Below are 25,946 nucleotides of genomic sequence, written 5' to 3' on the forward strand. Positions count from 1 at the left end.
ACATATCATAGGCGTTGACTTTAACTCCCTCATGGATCCACCCCTAGATAAATCACTGACTAAACCTAATAACACCCGATCTGCTCTGCATGTCCCAGGTCCGTTAGCGCAGGTTGTGGACTCCCTCCATCTTACGGACGTTTGGCGTCTTCACCAACCCACCGACAGGGAATTTACGTTTTACTCCCATCCGCATAATGTGTTCACCAGGATAGATTACTTCTTTTCCTCGGCCAATGTCCTTCATAGAATTGAAGATCCTGAGATTCACGAAATCGTTATCTCTGACCATGCCCCTATCTCCCTAACTCTAGATCCCCCTGATAAACAAGCGGACTGCAGTCTGTGGAGGTTTCCCGGGATACCTATATAATAACTCTGACTTTCAGGCTTACTTGGCTAGGGCGTGGGAAGAGTACGCAGAGGTCAATGTTGTGCACGCTTCGCAGCCCAATTTGTTCTGGGAGGCAGGCAAAGCCTACCTACGCGGCAAAATTATATCCTATGCCTCGGCATACAGGAAAAACGCTTCCAAAAGCTACCACCGGGCCAGCGAACGTCTCCGGCTGGCTCAACGCATGTTGTTAACCGCAGACTCTCCCGACCACCGCCAGGAATGGACCTTAGCCAAGCAGGCCTTTGATACTTGGGCAGATAACTTGGAAAAATTAAACAGGCTCGTTTTTCGGCCATAATGCACAAATTTGGGAATAAGGCGGGTAAACTATTGGCGAGGCTGTGTGGGGTGCCTTATAGACCCACACATATTGCTTCCCTCTGTAACTCCTCGGGCATTACTGTATCCACCCCCCCCCCCCCCCCCAGTGACCCTTTCAGAGATCCAAGATACTGTAAAACTCCTCGCTCCAAACAAAGCCCCCGGTCCGGATGGACTTACCGGAGAATTTTACAAAAACGCAATAGAGGTAATTGGGCCTACCCTGTTGGAGGTCTACTCGGCCTTATGGACCCCCCCCCCCCCCCCCCCACAGGTGATCAAGCCATCATTAAATTATTGGCAAAAAAAGGGAAAGACCCCTTGGAACCTGGTTCCTACCGGCCGATTTCCTTGTTAAACTTTGATGTCAAGATCCTAACAAAAATTCTAGCATCCCGTCTAACTCTAATTATGCCGTCCTTGATACATCCGGCTCAGTCCGGATCTACCAAGGGGAGATCGGCTGCTTCGAATCTCCGTAAGGTTCTTTTGGCACTAGACCAGGCCAGAGTCTCTTCGGTGGCGGACCTGGCTATCATCACCCTGGACCCGGAGAAGGCTTTTGACAATGTGAACTTTGATTGGTTATCTATGGTTTTGGCTTCCTTTGGCTTCTCGGGACCGTTCACTCAAATTGTCAAAGCTATGTATGCCTCTCCTGCGGCCAGGTTGTGGGTGGCCGGGTCTCTCACTGACAAGTTCAGTTTATTCAAGGGCACGAGACAGGGTTGCCCCCTGTCTCTTCTACTCTTCAATCTGGCTCTGGAACCCCTCTCCAGATTCCTTCTAGAAAAAGCGCCGTTCCATGGTATTTTAATTGGCTCGCAGGAGCTACGTATATGCCTTTTCGCGGACGACGTGTTAATATTTACCAGAAACCCCTCTTCCGACATGCAAACCATCATATCTATTTTTGACAAATTTAAATTATGCTCGGGCTTACGGATAAATTACGCTGAAAGTGAAATTCTTCCCTTGGGCGGAATGCCCAATACCACTTGGGCCTCTACCTCACCCTTCACTGTTGCCACATCACACATTACATATCTAGGTATCAAAATAGGCAAACTCCCATCTTCTATCTATACTTTGAACTATCCTCCTCTCTTCCAAAAGATCTCTTGTGAGCTAGATAGTTGATGGATCTGCCTCTCTCGCTCTTGGGGAGATGTCATTTAGTGAAAATGGTCAGCTTCGCACGGTTATTATACCCATTGCAAACGCTTCCTCTGCTGCTTAAACACAAAGATATTAAATTACTGACCAATAGCATCTCCAGATTTATATGGCGAGGCAAACGACCCCGCATTTCTTTTGGCAAACTCTGTCTTCCCAGGAGCGAGGGAGGTGCTAGTCTTCCTGACAGATTATACAATCTTTCATGCCTTCTCAGGATATCTCTGGACTGGCTCTCGATGTCCTCTAATTACTCCAATTATGTTTTGGAAACGCAAATGTCTACTTTTTCACTGGCAGCTCTCTTACATGTCAAATGGAAAAGTATGCCCTCACAGCTCCAACATAATATCCTCTTGCGGGACACTGTGATTGCCTGGAGGGAATCTAGGAGACAATTGAAGCTCTCCCTTTATAGGTCTAAGCATTTACCTATACAGGACAATCCTGCCTTTATCCCCGGTCTGCACTCGGATTATTTTACTGTGTGGCAACGGAAAGGCCTGTTGAAGTTCTCAGATCTTTGTGACCTTATCACGAGTAAGCCCCGACCGAAACAAAACGTCCTGGACACTTATCATTTGCCAGCTACTCATATTTTTCCAATCCTGCAATGTCAAAGCTTTCTCCACTCCTCCGGTGCCTCATCTGCCAACAGGTTTATTGATCCCTTACTGGACCCTCTGCTGCTCTCAGAGACTTACAGCATTTCTGACATTTATGAACCTTTTCAAAAACTCATGTCCACACGCCCCGCTGGTTCCTCGGCGGCCAATTAGGCCAGGGACTTTCCTCTGGAGGATTTGGTCACAGAGTTGTTTCAGGGGTACAACCGTACACTTCGCCTGACACCTAACGAAACGTGAAGGGAAACGCAATTAAAAATTCTACATAGGGCATATATCCCTTTTACGTCCACCAAAAATGATCCTCTAACAAGCCAGTGCCCTCACTGCAAAAGCAACCGACCGAACCTTCACCACAGATTCTGGTCTTGTTCTTTTATATTGACTTTCTGGGACCAGGTGCTGTCGCTCTTCCAACGAGTCACGCTCCTGCAGTTACCTAAGGACCCCCTTCTGCTTATCTTTGGATATTGGGACAAGCATCTACAGGTATGGACTAGCTGCCCCCCACCGCACCCACACAATTGGATCCTCACTTGCCTACTAATAGCTCGCAGAGTTATACTGGCTAATTGGATTCCAACTTTGGGCTCATCCGTATCGCAAGTTCACCGTGAACTCTTAAGCCTTATGACTAAAGATCGGCTCAATACGGACTTCAACCTTCCATCCTCCGCTGATCGCTTCTCATGCAACTGGCAGGACTTTTTAGATTCGCAACCCAAAAATGTTAGTTCCGCCCTGGTAGCGGACACTTTCTTATATACTGCTCCTGGGTAGGGAAATCCTTGCTGTAGCTCAGGTGTCATCTCCCACATCCATCCCACTCACCTACTCCCCTCCCCCCATTCCCCTCCTTTACCTTTGATCCACCCCGTTTTTTCCGTCTATGGTTGTTTATCCCCCCATGGCATTATAGCCATCCATGTACCTAAGATCCATCCAACTAGGGTTCTAGTGTGATTGTATGTTTGATTCTGGATTTAACATGCCCCCCCCCCCCCCCCCCCCATGTTTGATTCTGGATTTAACATGCCCCCCCCCCCCCCCCCCATCGGGCCAGTTACGAGCCTTTATTTTTGCTCGGCTTCTGACCCTAAAAAAAATGTAAAATGTGTTGTTCATTGTTATCTCGTATTCTACCTGTACCGTACATTGGTTTCAATAAAGTTTCGTAAAAGAAAAAAAAAAAAAACGTACCAGACCCCCCAAGAAACTGACAACATTTTTAGACCAGAAAGGCTTCTTCTCTTGCGGTAGATGCAAGACCTGCAAAATGATAAAGACCCGAAAACGAAAAACAGAAAACTTTAATTCTAATATAACGAAGAAAGCTTACAATATAAAAAAACTCATCACTTGTGACAGTACCTATGTGACCTACCTACTCACGTGCCCTTGTGGGCTCCAGTACGTGGGACGCACAACCAGAAAGCTTAGGCGAACATATAGATAATATAAAAAAGGGTTCTAAAAATTATAGTGTGTCCAAACACTTTAGGTTGGCACACAATAGGGATCCCAGTCACCTCTCCGTTTGCTGGATTGACAAAATAGAACCTAACTGGAGAGGAAAGAACATGAAGATAGCAGTGTCACAAAACGAATCCAGGTGGATTTAGGAGTTATCTACTTTACAACCTCAAGGAATGAATATCGATATGGATATAAATTGCTTCATTTCAGATCCATAAAACACTATGTATAAAAACCATTCCAATATTTCAACTATCTTTTTGAGGCACCCACACCTCCCTATATGTTATATAGAGTACCATATATATCAGAGTATCTCCCTTTAAAATATAAATTTCTAATAGTCATACAAGACATTTATTTTACTATTGATAGGTCAGGCCACATTTGTGTAAAACATTTCCAACACACTTGCAGGCACACTCGCATGACCTCACCCATTAGGGTCAACACCAAACCACCCTAAATTTATGTATACAAATAATACTCTTATTTATGCTGGAAATGTTACCCATTTAATATAATATTACCTTCCATTTATTATCTAATTCTTATATGGAGTATTCTATTTTATTCATATAGAAAGTTTAATACCTACTTATTTTATATTTAATATATAAAAATATTACTCCTGTTAATATAATATTACCTTCTATTTTATTTAGGGGGGGGGGTTTGATCACATATAGTACAGTAGGTTTTGCCGCCGTCCCTGTGTAAATATTGTGGGGGTTGTTGGTGCCTCAAACCAAAAGGGGGGTGGGACTTTATGGGCAAGTAAATATATACATGGGTATGTGTATTAAAAGATTTATTTACATAATAATATCCATGTTTTATGTCACCAGATTCACATCTGTCACAGATTCATCTGAATCTTCTTTATTTTTCCTCACACCTGGGTTCTTTACCCAAGCACTTATATCACCCATTGTTCCTTTGTAACCATATATTATTATGTAAATAAATCTTTTAATACACATACCCATGTATATATTTACTTGCCCATAAAGTCCCACCCCCCTTTTGGTTTGAGGCACCAACAACCCCCACAATACCTTCTATTTTATTATCTAATTCTATTTTATTCATATAGAAATTTTATATTGAGTTGTATATATAACCTTTCATTTATAACATTTATAATATAGTCCACTAAATTATTTATAAAACAATATTTAAATAATAGTATACTAATCATGATACCCAAATATCGTCACTAATATTTAAAAAATCCAGCCTATATTACAAAGTTCTTCACAAGCACAGTATATCTGAAAAGCCTCTTATCTTATTATAAAAACTTTCTTATTATAAAAACTTTCCTTTAATACGTTCATATTTATTTATTTATTTACTATACCACAGATTGTTTTCATTCCATATGGAATTTACACTACCCTATTATCCATCCCATTAGAATATATACAGAAAGGACAAACTATTATCACAATATTATATGGGTCTATGTTTTTTGTTTTTTTTTTACCTTGCTGTCCCCTTTAAATAAAGTACTTACAATTTATGGAATTATATGTATTATTTGCACATGTAATTTATTATTAATGTATGTAATAAGCTGTTTTTTATGTATGACATACGCTGTGTTATTATTTACCTCCCGCCACAGAGTCTTTGTAATGCGATGCCCGGTTTCATTGTTGCCTAGCAGCAGGGGACGCTTATAAATACAAACTTCCTGGTCAGGGCGGAGTGAGGGGCGGCGACTACCACATTTAAGGCCCCAAGTAAGTCTGCTTCTCCACCTCTGAAGACGTCATACGCATTGACGAAACACGCGTAAGGTGGAACGCGCGCTGCTTACGTCACGGGTGCCTGAGTGGAACACAAGCCGGTATTCACCGCTCTCCACTCACGGGCACCATTTCGGCTAGCATTTTTTTTACTATTTCATGTACTATATACCTACCTATTTTATTAAATATTTTTTACGGTAATACACTATCTGGAGCTTTTTTTAACCCTGCATACCCTGACCGGACCCTGTGGATCGAGGCTATCCAGGAGAGGGAATTCCCGAGTACTGTGGTACTACAAAGCCCAGCAGTGTCTTTGGCCCTGGTGGCAATATAAGCGTATACAGGTCTTAATACCATAAGGTATATAAGACCCACATCATCTGGTGAGTGTGTTCTTCTATTATCCCCCACGTTGACACCAAAAAGTACCAGCACTGGATCATTGGAAGATTTAACACAGAGCACCTGCACTTTTTTCTTTTTTATTGGCACTCAAGATTTACCTGCATATTATTTATGGACTTTTTTACCTGCACATTTTCACTTGAGTCACTTATGAATTAATATATGAATTTTATTGAAAACATACACATTTTTCTGCTTTGATATTTTTTACCTGATTGATTTAATCACCTTATATATAGCACCTTCCTCACCTTTATAATACTGCATATATTATATCCAAATATTTATTCCTTATAATTTTGTTGTAATTTTATTGTGTTATCTACCTCAAGTATTATTTTAAGATCATTTGTTATTTATCACACTGTTATACACATACAGTACAGACCAAAAGTTTGGACACACCTTCTCATTCAAAGAGTTTTCTTTATTTTCATGACTATGAAAATTGTAGAGTCACACTTCAAGAGGTAGTCACCTGAAATGGTCTTCCAACAGTCTTGAAGGAGTTCCCAGAGATGTTTAGCACTTTTTGACCCTTTTGCCTTCACTCTGCGGTCCAGCTCACCCCAAACCATCTCGATTGGGTTCAGGTCCGGTGACTGGAGGCCAGGTCATCTGGCGCAGCACCCCATCACTCTCCTTCTTGGTCAAATAGCCCTTATACAGCCTGGGGGTGTGTTTGGGGTCATTGTCCTGTTGAAAAATAAATAATGGTCCAACTAAACGTAAACCGGATGGAATAGCATGCCGCTGCAAGATGCTGTGGTAGCCATGCTGGTTCAGTATGCCTTCAATTTTGAATAAATCCCCAACAGTGTCACCAGCAAAGCACTGTAGGTAGGAGGAAGAGAGACGCTCAGGTGAGGAAAAGTGCTTCGGTGCAGGTCGGATCCGTCATCCAAAAGTCCAATGATTCAAAGAAAATGTGACCGCACTCAGGAGAAGTTGAAGAATGAAGTGTTTATTCCCCCGTAGGATATAATACGTACAATGCTTCACATAGACACAGGACAGGTAAACGCATTTCACGATTCTAAGATCGCTTAATCATTACCAGCAAAGCACCCCCACACCATCACACCTCCTCCTCCATGCTTCACGGTGGGAACCAGGCATGTAGAGTCCATCCGTTCACCTTTTCTGCGTCGCACAAAGACACGGTGGTTGGAACCAAAGATCTCAAATTTGGACTCAGAGATGAGCACAGATTTCCACTGGTCTAATGCCCATTCCTTGTGTTCTTTAGCCCAAACAATTCTCTTCTGCTTGTTGCCTTTCTTTAGCAGTGGTTTCCTAGCAGATATTCTACCATGAAGGCCTGATTCACACAGTCTCCTCTTAACAGCTGTTCTAGAGATGTGTCTGCTGCTAGAACTCCATGTGCCATTGACCTGGTCTCTAATCTGAGCTGCTGTTAACCTGCGATTTCTGAGGCTGGTGACTCGGATGAACTTATCCTCCGCAGCAGAGGTGACTCTTGGTCTTCCTTTCTTGGGGCGGTCCGCATGTGAGCCAATTTCTTTGTAGTGCTTGATGGTTTTTGTGACTGCACTTGGGGACACTTTCAAAGTTTTCCCAATTTTTTTAACTGACTGTCCTTCATTTCTTAAAGTAATGATGGCCACTCATTTTCCTATACTTAGAATTTGTATTATGGCAAGAAAAAAGCAGCTAACAGTCTATTCAGTAGGATTATCAGACTTCTGCACAACACAACTGATGGTCCCAACCCCATTTATAAGGCAAGAAATCACACTTATTAAACCCGACAGGGCACGGGGCGTGTCCTGGACATGGCGGAGTAAGGACGCGTGCTGAGCGAGCTCCGGCTATTTCCCTCGCTTTTACCTGCAAAATCACACCAGGAATGAGCACCGGCCATCGTAGAAGGTCACGGAAGCCCCTACGTCCTTCTCCAAGATCGGACATACACAGATTCTTCCCTGGGACCCGATCGGCCTCTGCCCGCTCTCAGGCCGCCAGCCTGCGCACTGTCCCTGTTGCCGCTGCCACGATGACAAGCACGCCATCCTCTCCTGCTACTTCGGTTCGGTCGGAACCGTGGACTTTACCGAGCTCGCCCCATCCCCTCCTCCTATCGCCTGCTCCCCTGCAGCTACCCTCCGGAGTCGAGATGGATGCCGACCTGCGGGCCCTGATCCAGGCCTTACCCACCAAACGGGACATGGAGGCCTTAGTGCTCCGGGTGGAGGAGGCGCACAACAGAGACTTTCAGGCCGTACGGTCGGATATCCAGCAACTGTCGGACCGGGTCTTCCCTGGAGCTGCAAGTCTCCCAGCTGGAACAGGGGCAGAAGACACAGGCACAGCATGTCACCTCTCTGCAGCTCAAAATGGAGGAGATGGAAGACCGCAGTCGGTGGAAAAACTTGCGACTGCGGGGCCTGCCTGAGGCCACAGGACAGGAGTCCCTGCAACCCACTCTGGTTGCCCTCTGCCCCCATCTAGTACCTTCAGTCCCACAGGCTGACTTTGAATTTGACAGAGTGCACCGCGCCCTGGGCCCACGCTCTATGGATGTGGATAGGCCGCGAGATGTCATCTGCCGGCTGCACAGGTACTCACACAAGGAGATGGTTTTGCGACAAGCTTGGGAGGTTGGAGACATTGATTTCGATGGAGCCAAGATCAGAATTCTCTGTGACCTGTCTCGTGCTACTCTGCAGCGGAGAGCTTTAATGCGCCCACTCCTTGAAAAGATAAGACAGGCGGGCTGCACATACAGATGGGGATTCCCGGGTTTTTGGGCACTGTTTTTATTTTGGTAGGACCAGGAGTGCGGTAGTGCCTTCCTATTGGAGTCGCTCCGAACTCCTTGTCGGGGTCACATACCCTCTCGGGTTCCTCATGCTCACTGTTTTATCTGTCGGGTTTGTTATAGTTAATTGTTTTCTGGCATAACTGTTGATGACTGGTGTGCTCCACAGAGCGTGTGTCGGGGGTTTCTTCCCGGCGACGCCCTGTGGACTTCACCTGCTGTACGGTACTCCTTGCTCTGCATTTAATCTGTGCATAACGGTATTGATTTGTTGACTGTTTACATGCTGAGGGAGCTCTGGTCATTGAGCTCAGCTCCTTTTTCGGGTCTAGTTTTACCCCCCACTTAGGCCTACAACCCCAGAGGGTTATCACTCTCTTCGACGGGTGTCTTTTCTGTCTCTTGTCCTTTGCTCTTTTCCCCCCTTGTTTTACTGTTTCTTTTCCCCCCTTCCTCCCTGGTTGTAGCACATACCGCTCCGCGGTCCTTCTACCCTCACCAGCTACCACACCTTCCCTCCCCCTCTCCCCACCTACACTCCCACCCTTCCCCGTTTTCCTGCTCTCTCCTTCCCTATCCTCCTCCCCCTCCGGTATGGATCCCGTGCGGGTGACCACCTGGAACGCTAGGGGACTAAATGTTCCCGAGAAGCGACGCATGCTCCTGGGTGACTTGCGGAGTTCGCATTCGGACGTCGCTTTCATCCAGGAGACGCATTTCAGAACAGATGGCTTGCCGTTCCTTCAAAACAGATTCTTCCCTAACAGATACCACGCTACCAATGTTGCTGCCAAGTCTAAAGGGGTCTCCATTCTGCTCTCGAATAACATCCCGTGGTCCCTTCTTGATAAGTGTGCAGACCCCCATGGTCGTTATCTATTTCTTAAGGGACGCATTGGGGGTCAGCTGGTTACGCTGGCCAATATCTATGTACCTAATGCTCGCCAGGATACATTCCTGAAGAAAACTCTGACATCTCTGGTGGATTTTGCGGAGGGCCGTTTGCTTTTGGTGGGAGACTGGAACCTCCCTTTAGATCCGTCTGTAGACACATCCACAGGGGTCTCTTCGGTACCTTGCGGTGTTCGGGGACAAATTCTTAAGCTGCTCAAAGAGCTCCAATTGGTGGATGTGTGGCGCATATTGCTTGCGGGGGAGAGGGACTACACCTTCTTCTCCCACCCACATAACGCGTATTTGTGCATTGACCTTTTCGTGGTCCCCCACCGTCTTCTCTCCTCAGTGGTGGATGTGGACATTGGCTCGATCACCTGGGCGGACCATGCACCCGTCACTATGGAGGTGAGGCTGGGGGGAGCAACCCGTGAATCGGACTGGCAATGGAGGCTCAATGAGAGCCTGCTCCAGGACTCGGAAGTGCTGGCTGATGTATCCCAGCAGCTTCAAAATTACTTTCAACTAAACGATACCCCGGACAGTGACCCCGGAGTGGTCTGGGAGGCACACAAGGCCGTGATCAGGGGGGTCCTGATTGCTCATGGCGCAAGAATGAAGAGGGATAGAGAACGGCAGTTGGCCAAATTCCTGGAGGACATAGCTAGATTGGAGGGTCTGCACAAACGACGCACAGATTCTACTGTGGGGGCTGAGCTGACCAAGCTATGGAGCCAGGTTGGGGACCTTCTGAGGTACCGAGCGAAGGCGGCCGTCCAGCGATGCAGGCGCATTCACTACAAATCGGGCGATAAGTGTGGACGAGTGTTGGCCAAAGCTCTGCAGGATCAGCAGGCCTCCTCCTATGTCCCATTTATAAAGAGCACTAACGGCGAGAAATTACATCTGCCCAGGGAAATATCCCAATTGGTTTGGGGACTTCTATTCTGAGCTATTGTAGATTTAGAATAAGTGCGCTATACCCCTCAAAGAACTCGTGATATTCAAAGAGTGTCAACCATATATAAAAACCAGATGTAAAAACCATGTATAAAAAAAACATGTATAAAAAACCGGCTGTTCAGTAGAGATGTGTACAATGTAAAAAAGTTACCTAAAACATCATGGTACTAAATCATGGTAAACAGTATCAATAAAAATAAATATAAGCTTCTAAAAATGGAATTTTCATAAATATCATCTAATAAAAAGAAAAGTGTAATAGTGCGGGAAAGTCTCTGTATTATGATGGCTGTATTGTGTCCCTTCGCCGGTCTCCACTGGTGCTCAAATGGTAAGAAAGCTCACTTACCAGATGGAGTGGATTCCTGATGGCATACGCCAACAAGGAATCAGTATGGGCTTGATCTTTGTGCCTCCAGGCTCCTAACTCCGGCTAGGGTCCTCTGGGTATGGCTATCTCCCTGGGTGCTGGCAGACACAGGACTCCTCTCCCCCGGATACTTGGTGGCTCAGAGTATGGAAATATAAACAAAGGACTTCTCCTTGTGCAGAGTGTTAAAACTCCTTTATTTCATCCACACATAATATAAAAACCACTACAAGTTCCTTAAAAGCATTCCGGAATGGGTGGGCACTCGATATAAAAACCTCACTTCAAAATCATGTGCAATATATTAAAATTCAAAATCAATCCAAAAAGTCCAAAAACAGTCATTCAAGCGAGTAAAAAATATATATGTAAAATGCTCCTGTCCTCACCGGTGTAAGTTCCAGCCTCGCGGTTGCATTTTTCCGTGTGTAGCGGTACTTCAGAGCGAGGCAACGTGCGTGCCAACTTGACGCGTTTCGTCAGAATGTGACATCTTCGGAAGTTGTACGCACATTGCGGAAGTGAGATTTAAATAGACCATGCGGAGGTCATATCCGCCCTTCAATCCTCCCCTTTGTTGACATTTCTTTGTTTACACCGGATGCATCCCTCGGTGTTCCGCATTATGTTACCATAGTGATGGCGGCCAATGTTAATTATGTGGTTGTTATTCTCAATGGTGTTTCACACAGGGAAAGTTATTCCAATGGTATATATTTGTTATAGCCATATTGAGATCATTTTCCATTGTGTATTATATGCTGCAACTATTATCTTTAATAAAGTGCTCTGTGCTTTGGATTTCTCCGTGGTGTGCAAATAGCTGTGTTTCATTACTATGTAGTTGCCGTGATAAAAATGTTAATGGATACAAACATGATGCTGGGAATTGTGTCTTATTTACATAGTGTGAGTGAAAAGTGAATATTAAGTTATACATTACATAAATAAGTATGAATTGCATATATATCAATATAAATTAATGTGATAATAAATTGTTAATAAAAAATATTAGGTGTATAAATACATTGTGGGTGAGTGATTGTGGGAATGTGTTAAAATGCTATGTGTGCTTAAAATTAATTATTGCTAATTAATTATATATATATATATATATATATATATATATATATATATATATATATATATATAGAGAGAGAGAGAGGGAGAGAGAGAGAGAGAGAGAGAGAATTAATTGTTGCTAATTAATTTTTCAGATAACAAAATATGGCACTTTTCTTTTTATTAGATGATATTTATGAAAATTCAATTTTTAGAAGCTTATATTTATTTTTATTGATACTGTTTACCATGATTTAGTACCATGATGTTTTAGGTAACTTTTACATTGTGCATATCTCTACTGAACAGCCGTTTTTTATACATGGTTTTTTATACATGGTTTTTACATCTGGTTTTTATATATGGTTGACACTCTTTGAATATCACGAGTTCTTTGAGGGGTATAGCGCAGTTATTCTAAATCTACAATATTTGCCATAACTATCTATAGTTATTTAACGTGCAGCTTACCACAATATAAAAAACCAGTGGCACGCAGTTATCTCTCATTACATTTATTATACCTTATACAGGTTTTACACACGCAGCCATGGACATTTATGACGTTTTTGATTTTACCAGCAATAAGAAAATAGATGTAGACCTCCGATTTGCAGGAGGACATACTGATACAAATACTGTTAACCTGGAACAATTATTTAAAACACTAAAATCCAACATGGATAAGAAAATCTGCACTTGGTGGGACATGACTACCCTAGAGAAATATATCAGGGAGGATATCACACCAAGGAGGTTAAGATGGGACTTAGCCCCAAATTATGGAATAGAAGATAAAAAACTGGAAGAGGAATGGTATAGATTTTTCAAAAACAGTGAGAAAAAACTTTTGGAATTGATAGCATCAAGACGAAAAAAGAAAATAGGGATTATAACAGAAAAAAATAAAAATCATAAAAGGCCAACTAGAATCACATGTAGATACTACAGAAAACAAAGAGAGATACAAACATTTGAAAGAATTTTTGGGGGGGCGTGGCTTGCGCGCGTGCTGAATGGACGCTTGAGCTGAGAGCTCTCTGTACCCGGCCGACTCTTTCCCCAGCATAGCCGAAGCACAGCGGCTCCTGATACTCGACACATACCGGAGTATCTGGCTGAACACAGCAGGATAATGAATAACCGTAAAAGGAAGGACGAGCAGGGCCCGAAAAAGCTCACGGCCTTCTTCTTTCCCCAGCCGCTTCTCCCTGAGAAGATCCAAGATGGCGCCGCAGCGCGACATGACGGCGGGAGTCCTGCGGCCTACACGGATCTCCCTGATGCGGTACCAGCGACATCGCCTGAGGACTCCACATCGCTACCCCCCATGCCGGATTCATCTCCTGCTACGCCGGTGACAGGTAGCCCAGCGAAGTCAAGGATGCGCATGGACCCTATTAACCCTTCCGGGATTGCTGTGAGTACCTCCTTTGCCTCTATGCATACTATGTCTGCACTTCAATCTTCTATTGCTGCGTTCCCCACTACTGGCCAGCCTGTCCTGGACACTACAATGAAGAATATGCTAATGACTTTCCAATCTTCTCTTATGGCTAATCTCACCAACATAATGGACAGATTCGCAGGGGAAATGAGACACATGGGCAGCAGGGTGTCACATATTGAGCATGGTATGCAGGAGTGTGCTGAAACAGTGAATGACCTTGTTGATGCTTATCAGGAGCAGAGGGAGGACACAGATTGGATTAAATCCAAGATAGCGGATTTAGAAGATCGTTCGCGCCGCAACAATATCAAGTTGCGCGGCATCCCTGAATGAGTTCAGCCGAATGATCTTCTCCAACATGCATCCACCCTTTTCACTACCCTGGTCCCAGAGCTGGCTCCCATCGAATTGACTATTGACAGGATACACAGAATCCCTAAACCCCGCCACCTGGAAGATTCTGTGCCCAGAGATGTGCTTTTACGCATGCACTTCTATCCTGCCAAGGAAAAAATCCTTAAAGTCTCCAGGCAGCTGGGAACGCTACCTGATCCGTATGCAGAAGTGCAGCTCTACGCTGACTTGTCTCAGCATACACTGCAACAACGGAGGCAACTGAAAACCCTCACAAAGGCTCTCTTCAATCATAAAATTATATATAAGTGGCGCCATCCGGCGACTTTGCTTGTCACTCACAATGGGATCCCGCACACCATATCTACCATAGAGGGAGGGATGCGCCTCCTTCACTCCTGGGGTATCATCCCGGATCCCCCGAGGAACTTTCATGATGGCTCTCAACATTCTTCCTCAGCTCGCTCAAGAGCTCATCAGGGACAAGGACGCCAAAATCATCGTCCATGACATGCTGTGCTTCCTTACCTCCTCGTCCACTAGCCCGGCCGGGCTACAGTTCTTTCCTTGCTGTGTTCCAGTAACTGGTTTCTCCACCCTGGTGGAAGTCCCCTATCTCTTGGTCAGTAGGCCCCTTCACAGGATACTCCTACTGCCTCCCAGAGCAAATTGGTGATTCAACCATCCAACTAGCCTAGTTTGAGCAACCTCGGTTGGTTGCCCACCAGAGAAATATTTCATACTTATTGTTCTTTCTGTTGTTTACTTTTATTCTTGGAGTACTTTACATTTAGTGCCTTCACACGTCATCGGCGGTGACTCTCGGAACTAGCGACAGCAACTGGACTCTCCTGCCTTTCTGGACACCCTTCTACACCTGGAATCTTCACTAGTGGAGCAAGTTCAGCTATAAGCCACCTGTCATCGAGACTTCAGGTACTGTCTTCATCTCCTTTGTCATATCCCTTCCTTCAATCACTCTCTTCTTCCAGGCATGTCTCTCAATGTTCTTTCTCTGAATGCCAGAGGCCTCAACCACCCAGCAAAAAGGTCCTCGTTATGGAAATCGGCTCTCTCCTTTCAGAGTGACATAGTATGTGTGCAGGAAACGCATTTTTCCCAATCCGCAACCCCCAAATGCTCTCATACTCAATTTCCCCACATTTATCTGGCGTCAGGCAAGAAAAAGCGTAAAGGGGTTATGATAGCCATCAACCAGTCCTTGTCATACCAACTTCATGACTCTATTACTGACCCAAAGGGCCGTTACATCATCCTCCGGTGCATTATCGACAATCGCAACTTCACGCTGGTTAATATCTATGCGCCTAATACTCACCAGATGGCCTTTATCCGATCGATTGTGGACAAAGCGAAATCCCTCCAATGGGGATATTTACTTGTGTGCGGTGACTTTAATTTGGCTCCTGACAGTGCTATAGATTCATTTGCTTCTCCTAAGAAGCACAATTCTTCCCTGTCTAAGTTTTTGTGGGAATCTGACTTGTACGACGCATGGAGGTGTTGTCATGCAGGGGAGAGGGATTACTCTTACCTTTCCCCTCGTCACGGCACCTACTCGCGTATTGACCTGTGTATTACTGACAAGCATCTTTTGGATCATATATCATCTATCGAGCTACACACTGCCACCTGGTCGGATCACTCCCCCTTACGCATCTTGATTGCCTTAGGTGCTCCTAAGATGTCCACATTCGTGTGGAAGCTGCCTAGCTACCTTTTAAACAACCCGGGCTACGTAGCAGAGATCCAGAAACAACTAGAAGGCTTTATTACTGAAAATGCCTTACCAGATATTGACCCGGTGACAGTGTGGAACGCTCATAAGGCTGTATTACGTGGTTTGTTCTTACAGTTGGGCGCTAGGGAACGGAAAAGGAGAACGCAGCATATGGATACTCTTACCACCAAACTAGCGTCCCTGGAGGCACAAAATAAGACAGACCCTTCCCCAGTCCTCCAAGCTCATATCTTTGCGACTAGACAGGAAAGAATTTTTGGATAAAGTAGACCGGGATACCCAAAGTAAAAAAATAAAAAAATACCAAAGGGATCTGAAAGATTACCATAATAAACTAGTATATAAGTGGCAAGAACTACAGGAAGAACCAGCGGTGACCTCTGGAGCATCATCGCCAATCCAAATAGACCAGGAACAATCCCTGGACTATGAGGCACAATCCATTCAGACTCCGGCTAGAAATAATTATTCCAATAAAAAGAAAAATAATAACATACATACCCCGGCAGGATCTAATCACAATACCACACCCAAAAACCCGAGCCCATATTACCAGAGCCCATACCAGAGAGAATACACGCAAGGGGACTACTACCCACCCCATCATTTCACTCAACCACCCAGACGGGATTTTCCCAACAAGGAGTATGGGAACCCGCCAGGACCCCCATATTTCCCCAGGGGAAACAGGGGGTGGAATCAACCGCACAGAGGGAGGGGCAGCGGAGGGAGGGGCAAAGCGTGGTACCAGCCCTACCTATACTACCCACCACCCCCACCACCCCACCAACCAACTTATGGAAAAGGGGAAAGAGAAGGAGAGGATGTAGAGGAGGCCGCCACAAAAAGGAAGCGAGACCATTAGGACAGGGAATATATAATTTAAGTAAGGAGACCTTCTCGGAGGAGGAACTTAAAGTATTGGATCAGGGATTGAAGTTTGCCCCAGACAAACAGTTTAATGAATTTCAGACATTCATTGACCTCCATAAATTTATCAGAAAAATTAACATTAAAAAACATTATCATAATAAGGAGGAAATTATTATGGATACTAATACAGAGTACCAACACAGCCTACTCAAAAACAAATCCACTTTTAATCCCAAACCTCCCAATAATTACTATACAGAAACCTTTAAATCCATGGCGATACAGGATCTCAAAAAAATCACAAAGAAAAAGGGAAGGAACAAGAAAGACATATGGGAAGGCATTAAAAAAACTAGAGGAAAAGAAAAACATAGTAATCCGCTCCGCGGATAAAGGGGGGGGGGGTATTGTAATTTTAAATAAAGATATGTATAAAAAGGAACTTAACAGATTGGTGCACGATGTATCGACATACGAAAAAAATAAAAAATAATACCACCAAGAAATATAGGAGCAAATGCAAACAGCTCTTAAAAAAGGCTCACAAGAGAGGAATATTGACTAATAAAGAATATAGATACCTCATACCAGATCACCCAAGACTCCCTATAATATACCAGGTACCAAAAGTACATAAAAACCAGTTAGACCCACCGGGGAGACCCATTATAAGTGGGATAAATTCAGTTTTCTCTAGGATAGGCGAATACTTAGATTTTTACTTACAACCACTGGCCCAATCCTACCCGGCCTATCTTAGAGATAGTAAACAGCTAATTAATGTTCTGGACGGGATCAACAGTGACTCCGACATAATTATGGCAACAATTGATGTTGAGTCGTTGTACACAAACATTGATCAAGACGACGCCTTAAGGGCAGTCATGTGGGCCTTAAAAGAAAAAACAGACATGAAGCCAGAACAACAAGCGCTAATTGGGGAGATGCTCAACCTAGCAATGGGGAGAAATTACTTTTGGCATGAGGGACAGTACTATAGGCAACACAGGGGCGTGGCGATGGGAGCAAAGTACACCCCTAGTGTTGTCAACATCTTTCTTAGTAAGTGGGAGCAGGAGGATATCTTTGCAAAAAACAATAGCAACCTCCTGGTATACAAAAGGTATATTGATGATATACTTGTAATATGGAAAGGTACAGAGGACTCCCTCAAACAATTTTTACATAACATAAATATCAATAATTATAAAATAAAATTTACTGGCACATACAATAAACAAGAAGTCAATTTTTTAGATCTAACTATTTATTATAAGCACCCTGTCTTTTATACAAAAACTTTTTTTTTAAATCACAGACCGTAAGGTATATATCCCCACCCACAGTTGCCACCACCCCAGGTGGATCAAGGGGATACCTAAGGGGCAACTGTTGAGGATGCGGAGGAACTGCAAAGATGATAGTGATTATCACCATCAAGCAGATATCCTAATAAATAGATTCGCTGATAAGGGATATGACCGCAAACAATTGGTCACTCTAAAAAATCAGATCCACAGTATTGAGAGAAAAACCTTGCTGGAGGATAGGAAAAAGAACAAAAAACAACTTAGTGACCCTACTACCCAATACAACGTCGCTTTCCTCACACAATATAGTAGAAATTTCAGAGAATTTGAGAAAATAGTAAAACAGCATTGGCACATCCTGATGAGGGATGATATTCTCAATACCATCCTCCCATCAAAACCAAAGTTTATCTACCGAAAAGTGCCCAACCTAAAAGGACAGGCTGGTGCATAACATCCCTTACCCACCGAAAAAGATGACATCCTTTTTAGATTTTAAAGGTTTTTATTCATGCAGTAGATGCAAATCCTGCAAAACGGTGAAATACAGAACAAGGAAACAAACCCTATTCAAATCTAATAACAATAATAAGGAATACCAAATAAAAAAGCTCATAACATGCTCTAGTAGGCATGTTACCTACATACTGACTTGCCCATGTGGCCTTCAGTATGTGGGCCGAACTACAAGAAAATTATCCATCAGAATAGGGAAACATTTAAATAATATAAGAAAAGGGTATAAAAAACACAGTGTATCCATGCATTTCAGATTACACCACACTAGAAACCCGACACTATTAACATTTTGTGGGATAGACCAAATAGATACCCACTGGAGAGGTAGGGATAGGAGAATAGCGGTATCCAAAAACGAAACATATTGGATCTATGAACTAGGAACATTACAGCCCGGGGGTATGAACATAGATCTGGACCTCAACTGTTTCATATCATATTATTAGGGTACAGCATATAATAAGGTTTTTTATCTAGGTTTTTATTTGTATTTAATAAAGTTTTAAATGTGAAACGGATGCATCTCACGATGATCTGATAATACACACATTAATTCCTAGCTTGCCATATTTTATCTGAAAAATTAATTAGCAATAATTAATTCTCTCTATATATATATATCATTAATTAGCAATAATTTTAAGCACACATAGCATTTTAACACATTCCCACAATCACTCACCCACAATGTATTTATACACCTAATATTTTTTATTCACAATTTATTATCACATTCATTTATATTGATATATGCAATTCATACTTATTTATGTAATGTATAACTTAATATTCACTTTTCACTCACACTATGTAAATAAGACACAATTCCCAGCATCATGTTTGTATCCATTAACATTTTTATCACGGCAACTACATAGTAATGAAACACAGCTATTTGCACACCACGGAGAAATCCAAAGCACAGAGCACTTTATTAAAGATAATAGTTGCAGCATATAATACACAATGGAAAATGATCTCAATATGGCTATAACAAATATATACCATTGGAATAACTTTCCCTGTGTGAAACGCCATTGAGAATAACAACCACATAATTAACATTGGCCGCCATCACTATGGTAACATAATGCGGAACACCGAGGGATGCATCCGGTGTAAACAAAGAAATGTCAACAAAGGGGAGGATCGAAGGGCGGATATGATCTCCGCACGGTCTATTTAAATCTGACTTCCGCAACGTGCGTACAACTTCCGAAGACGTCACATTCTGACGAAACGCGTCAAGTTGGCACGCACGTTGCCTCGCTCTGAAGTCCGCTGGTGGAACGCATGCCGCAGACCGCATTTCCGGATTCGGCGGAGCTACCGCTACACACGGAAAAATCCAACAGCGAGGCTGGAACATACACCGGTGAGGACAGGAGCATTTTACATATATATTTTTTACTCGCTTGAAGGACTGTTTTTGGACTTTTTGGATTGATTTTGAATTTTAATTTATTGCACACGATTTTGAAGTGAGGTTTTTATATCGAGTGCCCACCCATTCCGGAATGCTTTTAAGGAACTTGTAGTGGTTTTTATATTATGTGTGGATGAAATAAAGGAGTTTTAACACTCTGCACAAAGAGAAGTCCTTTGTTTATATTCCCATACTCTGAGCCACCAAGTATCCGGGCGAGAGGAGTCCTGTGTCCGCCAGCACCCAGGGAGATAGCCATACCCAGAGGACCCTAGCCGGAGTTAGGAGCCTGGAGGCACAAAGATCAAGCCCATACTGATTCCTTGTTGGCGTATGCCATCAGGAATCCACTCCATCTGGGGGGGGGGGCGTGTCCAGCTGCCAGCGGAGTTGGACGTGAGGAAAGAGAGCTCCGCCGGTACCTTTTCTAATCGGCTTCCATCCTCCGTTTTTTTATTGTCTAAAGGCATCATCTCCACATCGGGGGTCTCCTCTAACCACCAGGGACCGATATAACCCAATATTATTAAGATTGGAACCCGTTTGGAGGAACGCCATATTTGAGGCCTATTAACCAGGAGAAGCCGCGGTCTTTCCTGCCGCGGAGAGCGATCGCGCCTCCGCCTTCTCTAATCGGCTACCATCCTCCGACTATCTTACATTTGAGGACACCATCACACCATCGGGGATCTCCTCTGACCACCAGGGATCAATAAAATCCTTTATTTTTGGTAGTATCAGGAAGCTAAGGGAGTGAGACACTGAGGAGAGGCGCTCCGTTTTGGATTTTAGCAATCCATTGCAATCCTCTCAATCTCCTGCATATAACCCCTCATCGAGCACCCAGGCTTCCCTTACTACATCTTGGGACACTTTCTTGATAAAAATTGAGGTGAAAAAAGCCCGATCAGCTGAACGACGTAGTTGAGGCCTAGTCGCGGGCCGGAGCTGCGGAGTTTCCTGCGGCGGGACCCGAACGCTACGGCGGGGATCCGGTAAGGCCGCTCTCATTCAAAACTTGTTCTTACCTCCTCTTACTACCTCAAACATCCCGCTCGGCCGAAGCACCCACAATCTATTTCCTCAGCTCCTTTATACAGCACTGTTCCCACCTTTCGCCCTAGTGGATATAAAGTGCCATACTACCTGCATTAACTTACTATAGCCACAAACTCTATCAATACCTACCAAAACTACATGGTATCTCTGGGACTGGTAGTGATGATTTAATAGTAATTGATGACATGAACTGATCATTAAGTGTGGCCAAGTGGACCGGACATCCATCCATCCCTGCGACAAAGAATATTTGCTTTGATCTCCACCCTCACCACACATTTAAAAAGGGATGACCCGCAGGCGCAAAAAAATACAAAAACTGACTAAAATTGACCACGTCCTTACCTCACACGCACCTATGCTACAACAAATAGACCACAGCAGCAGCAGTGGAGACTTACAATTTAATATACATGCAACATGTGGGAGTAAAAGAAAGGACAACTCAAAGCCAGTGCGTCAAACAGCGAATCCAGACAGTGAATATTCCTCAGGAACATCATCCCCTGAATCCCCCTCCTCAAGAAGCCCAGTTAAAAATAAACCCTGTATCATATCCCCAGCCAAACAGAGTCAAGATCACTCTCAGGGGATAGATCTACCACAACCATATGCCTCAAGCTCTGTGCCGCACCAACAAGATCACTTCGCATCTTTCCCTACCGAGGGACACCCTGTCTCTGATATCATGCTAAAAGAAATGCTGCACTCTTTTAGATCCTCGTTTCAGGCAGACATAATGGGCTGGATGCAACAGTACCGACGAGAAGTCCACAACTTGGGTGACAGATTGAACACAGTTGAATCCTCTATAAACAAACAAACCTTGTCTTTTAATACAATGGTTGAAGCCCATAATTAACACTCTGAGAAAATTTTGTGGCTTAAAGACAAAGTTGCGGATTTAGAAGACAGATCAAGGAGGAACACCCTGAAACAGAGGAGTTCCGGAATCTGTACAACCGCAGCAACTGGAACAATATGCCACTCGACTTTTTTCTACACTTGTTCCTACACTATCTGATACAGATCGGATGACTGACAGAATTCATAGGTTACCCAAACCAGCCTTCTTAGCGCCGGAAGTACCGAGGGATGTACTCCTGCGAGTACATTTTTTTCAGTCCAAGGATAAAATCATGTCCTCGTTCTGCCAATCCACCGATCTACCAGCTGAGTTTTCAAAGATCCAAATATTGCCTGACCTATCTAGGCACACCCTTCAGAGAAGAAGGAACTTGGCGACGATCACAAAGGCGCTAAGAAATCACAAAATTCTACACAAGTGGAAACATCCGGCAACCCTCTCTATAACCCACAATGGAACCACCACCTTAATTTCAACTCTGGAAGAAGGAATATCATTACTTCAAATATGGGGCATCGTTCCTCCTACCGATGACTCCCATTACAGAGCTCCAACTCCCCTATCTACCAGTGGAGACTGGCAAGTAGTCTCTAGGAAGAGATCTGAAAAAAAGAATAATAAGATGCAGGATGGATCTCCCAACACTTCAATCCAGCACCATACCGGTTCTAGGCCTATGGAATGAAAAAACCACCATGGCCCTATATCCACACAGGATATCGACCTTTTTTGTCGATCTCGGACCACCCTTATGGTCCTTTTTTTTTTACATGGTTCTATTTTTTTACTATACTTTTTCCTTTTCCGGTTTTGTTTTGTTTTCCAATGACAAGGTATCACCTTCATTTTCAAACCAACACTCACAAGACCCAAGATATAAGAAAAGTACAGTACTATTGATTGGTAACTACACCCCGAAACTCTTCCAACAAATTCTTTTCGTATGTGAACATGCCATTTAAAATAATCTCAATAAATGCAAACGGACTAAACCATCCAGCCAAGAGATACGCTCTTTGGAAAGAAGCCAAGTCTTCAAATGCAGACATCATTTCAGTACAAGAAACGCATTTCCAGACGTCCAACCACCCTAAATGTTCTAATAAACTCTTTCCCAACATCTATTTAGCTACATCATCAGCGAAGAAAAAGGGTATCCTCTTAGCGATTAAGCATACGATTAATTGGCAACTTAAGGATCTAGTGACTGACCCAGATGGTCGTTATATTATTGTGACAGGATCATTTAACGGATTACCTATGACACTTGCATCAATCTATGCTCCTAATACGCATCAACTGAGATTCCTCAAAAGAACTCTCAAAGCCATCTCCAAAGTTAAATATGGTAGTCTTATGATCTGCGGGGACTTCAATCTAACAACCAACCCAGACCTGGACACATCCTCTTCTCCAAATAACAGAAAAATCTCTTTGCAAGGTTTATTTCATAAGGAAAACTTGTACGATGTTTGGAGGTGTCTTCACGCATCGGAAAAAGATTATACTTTTTACTCCTCCAGGCATCGTACATACTCAAGATTGGATATGTTTGTGTCTGATTGGCAGCTTCTGGGGATGATCTCATCCGCGGCCATCAAGGACATCACGTGTTCTGACCATGCGGTGGTGGAGGTGACCGTGGATGAGGGAATCCCCAGGGGGGCCAACCCTGTATGGCGTTGCAACATTAGAAATCTTCAGTCCGATATTTGTAGGAAACATATTTCTTAGCACCTCACTGAATTCTTCCAGCTAAACGCAAATTCGGTATAAGACCCCTGGAGCCTCTGGGGAGCACATAAAGCCTTCATGAGGGGAATCTGCATTCAACAGAGCTCAATACTTAAGAAAAAATATAATCAAAAACTTTCAGACATTCTATCCCAAATTCATAATCTAGAATCCAAAAACAAAAGTCTCCCAGACCCTAAAATTACAAAAATCTTGGCCAACCTAAGATTAGAACTTCGTTCTATCCTAATAGAAAAAAACGACATTTAATTTAGGAGACTTAAATTAATGTGCTATGCACAATCCAACAAATCCACAATCCAACAAAATAGGTAAAACTTTAGCAAATAGACTTAAATCCCGTCAAATCAAATCTAGGATCTCCCACCTTACTCACCAACAAACAAATCACAACCTGATTCACCCCCAAGAAATAGCAGATGAATTCGCTAACTACTATTATTCACTTTATAATTTAGAATCAGACCCCACAACCCAAAAACCCATAAGTAAAGATATTTCAAACTTCCTAGAAAATCTCAATCTGCCATGTCTCCATCGACGAAATTAGAAAGACAATATTATCCCTTCCTCAAGGCAAATCACCAGGCCCAGATGGCTTCCCAAGTGAGTATTACAAATTATTTCAAAACACCCTCACACCGTTTTTACTTGATGTATTCCAAAAAGCAGTAGACACGTCATCATTCCCAAAAGAAATGCTGGGAGCATATATTACCACGATCCCAAAACGGGAAAGACCCTTCATTACCAGAAAATTACAGACTGATTTCGCTGTTAAATACAGACCTCAAAATATTCGTCAAACTGCTCGCCAAACGTCTACAAAAAGTGCTTCCCTCTCTGGTCCAGAAAGATCAGTTGGGATTCATCCCAGGAAGACAAACTTCAGATGCAACCAGAAGAATTGTTAATGTCCTGAATATTGCAGAAAAATGTAGGACGCCTTCTCTGTTACTTACATTAGACGCAGAGAAGGCGTTCGATAGGATCAATTGGGAATACATGTCATCTGTCTTACGTAAATTTGGTCTAGAGGGTAATATTTTCTCAGCAATTGTGTCACTTTACTCCCAACCTACAGCCAGAGTTTTCGCGTCTGGAACACTTTCGAAACCTTTCAAAATTTCAAACGGCACCACACAGGGTTGCCCCCTCTCCCCTACAATTTTCAATTTATCTATCGAACCACTGGCCGAAGCGATAAGAACTTCACCTACCATAAAAGGCTTCACTATTGGCGATACAGAACACAAGATTACTCTATTCGCGGATGACATCATCCTGATGTTAACATCCCCAGAATCGTCCCTACCCGCAACCCATAATATCCTCACCCATTTTAGTAAGATCTCTCATTATAAAATAAATAACTCCAAATCATTAATACTGAATTTGACTGTTAGTCCAGATGCAAAAAAAAGATTACTAGAAAATTGCCCCTTCCCTTGGACTGCTGAAAAAATATCTTATCTTGGTATTACTGTTACTCCCCGAACTTCTGACCTTATCCATACGAATATAAAATCCTTGAAGCAAAAAATCTCCGAAGACCTTAAAAACTTCTCTAATATAGACCTATCTTGGGGAGCAAGAATGGCAGTGATTAAAATGACTATCCTTCCCCAAATATTATACCTATTTAGAGCATTACCTATCCCTATGCCCAAAGCACAATTAAATGCCCTTACTAGCATTATAAGAAAATTTATATGGTCAGGGAAAAAAGCTTGTATAGCCTTTAATATACTTACCGCACACAAATCCATGGGAGGAGCGGGACTACCCAATTTACAAGCATACTGGTGGGCTTCAAGACTGGATCAATTGAAACATTGGACTACTACTAATGAAACACCACTATGGGCATTAATGGAGGAGCATCTAGTGCCTACTAAAAATCGAACACTAATGCTTCAGAGCGACTTGTGGATACCATGGAAATGGCCCACTGTACCAAATACAATTAAAGCATCTTTGCAAGCTTGGAGAGAAGTTTCAAAAATATCACCCAAAGTAAACCTCTTCCAAACCTGTGAAATCCCTATTGAGATATTAGAAGCTAAAATTAAAAAGCTCAATGTCACCAAATTAGGAGATTATGGTCTGTCACTCATATCACAATTCTTTGAAAATTGTAGGCTTAAGGATTCAGAAGAAATTATCCAGGAATTTTCCCTCCCTCAAGACTTGTCGATTACCATATCAAAAATAGTTTTCGCTTTAGCCAAACATCCAATTACAGAATTGACATCTAATTCCAAAACATGGAATTCTATCTCCACAATACCACCCCTAACTAAAGGCATTTCTCTTTTATACTCCTGCCTAACATTAG

The 25,946-nt window shown here is 43.2% G+C and overlaps 1 protein-coding gene across 1 annotated transcript in view; it reads right to left on the reverse strand.

Annotated features, from left to right (window-relative positions):
* LOC309546658 (complement decay-accelerating factor-like) overlaps positions 1-25,946 on the reverse strand; it is a gene marked incomplete at its 3' end in the record, with an annotated part of 199,029 nt that overhangs the window by 36,708 nt on the left and 136,375 nt on the right. The window lies entirely within an intron of this gene.

The sequence above is a fragment of the Pelophylax lessonae genome, assembly GCF_965119305.1.
Source record: "Pelophylax lessonae genome assembly, chromosome: 2".
Lineage (NCBI taxonomy): Eukaryota > Metazoa > Chordata > Amphibia > Anura > Ranidae > Pelophylax > Pelophylax lessonae.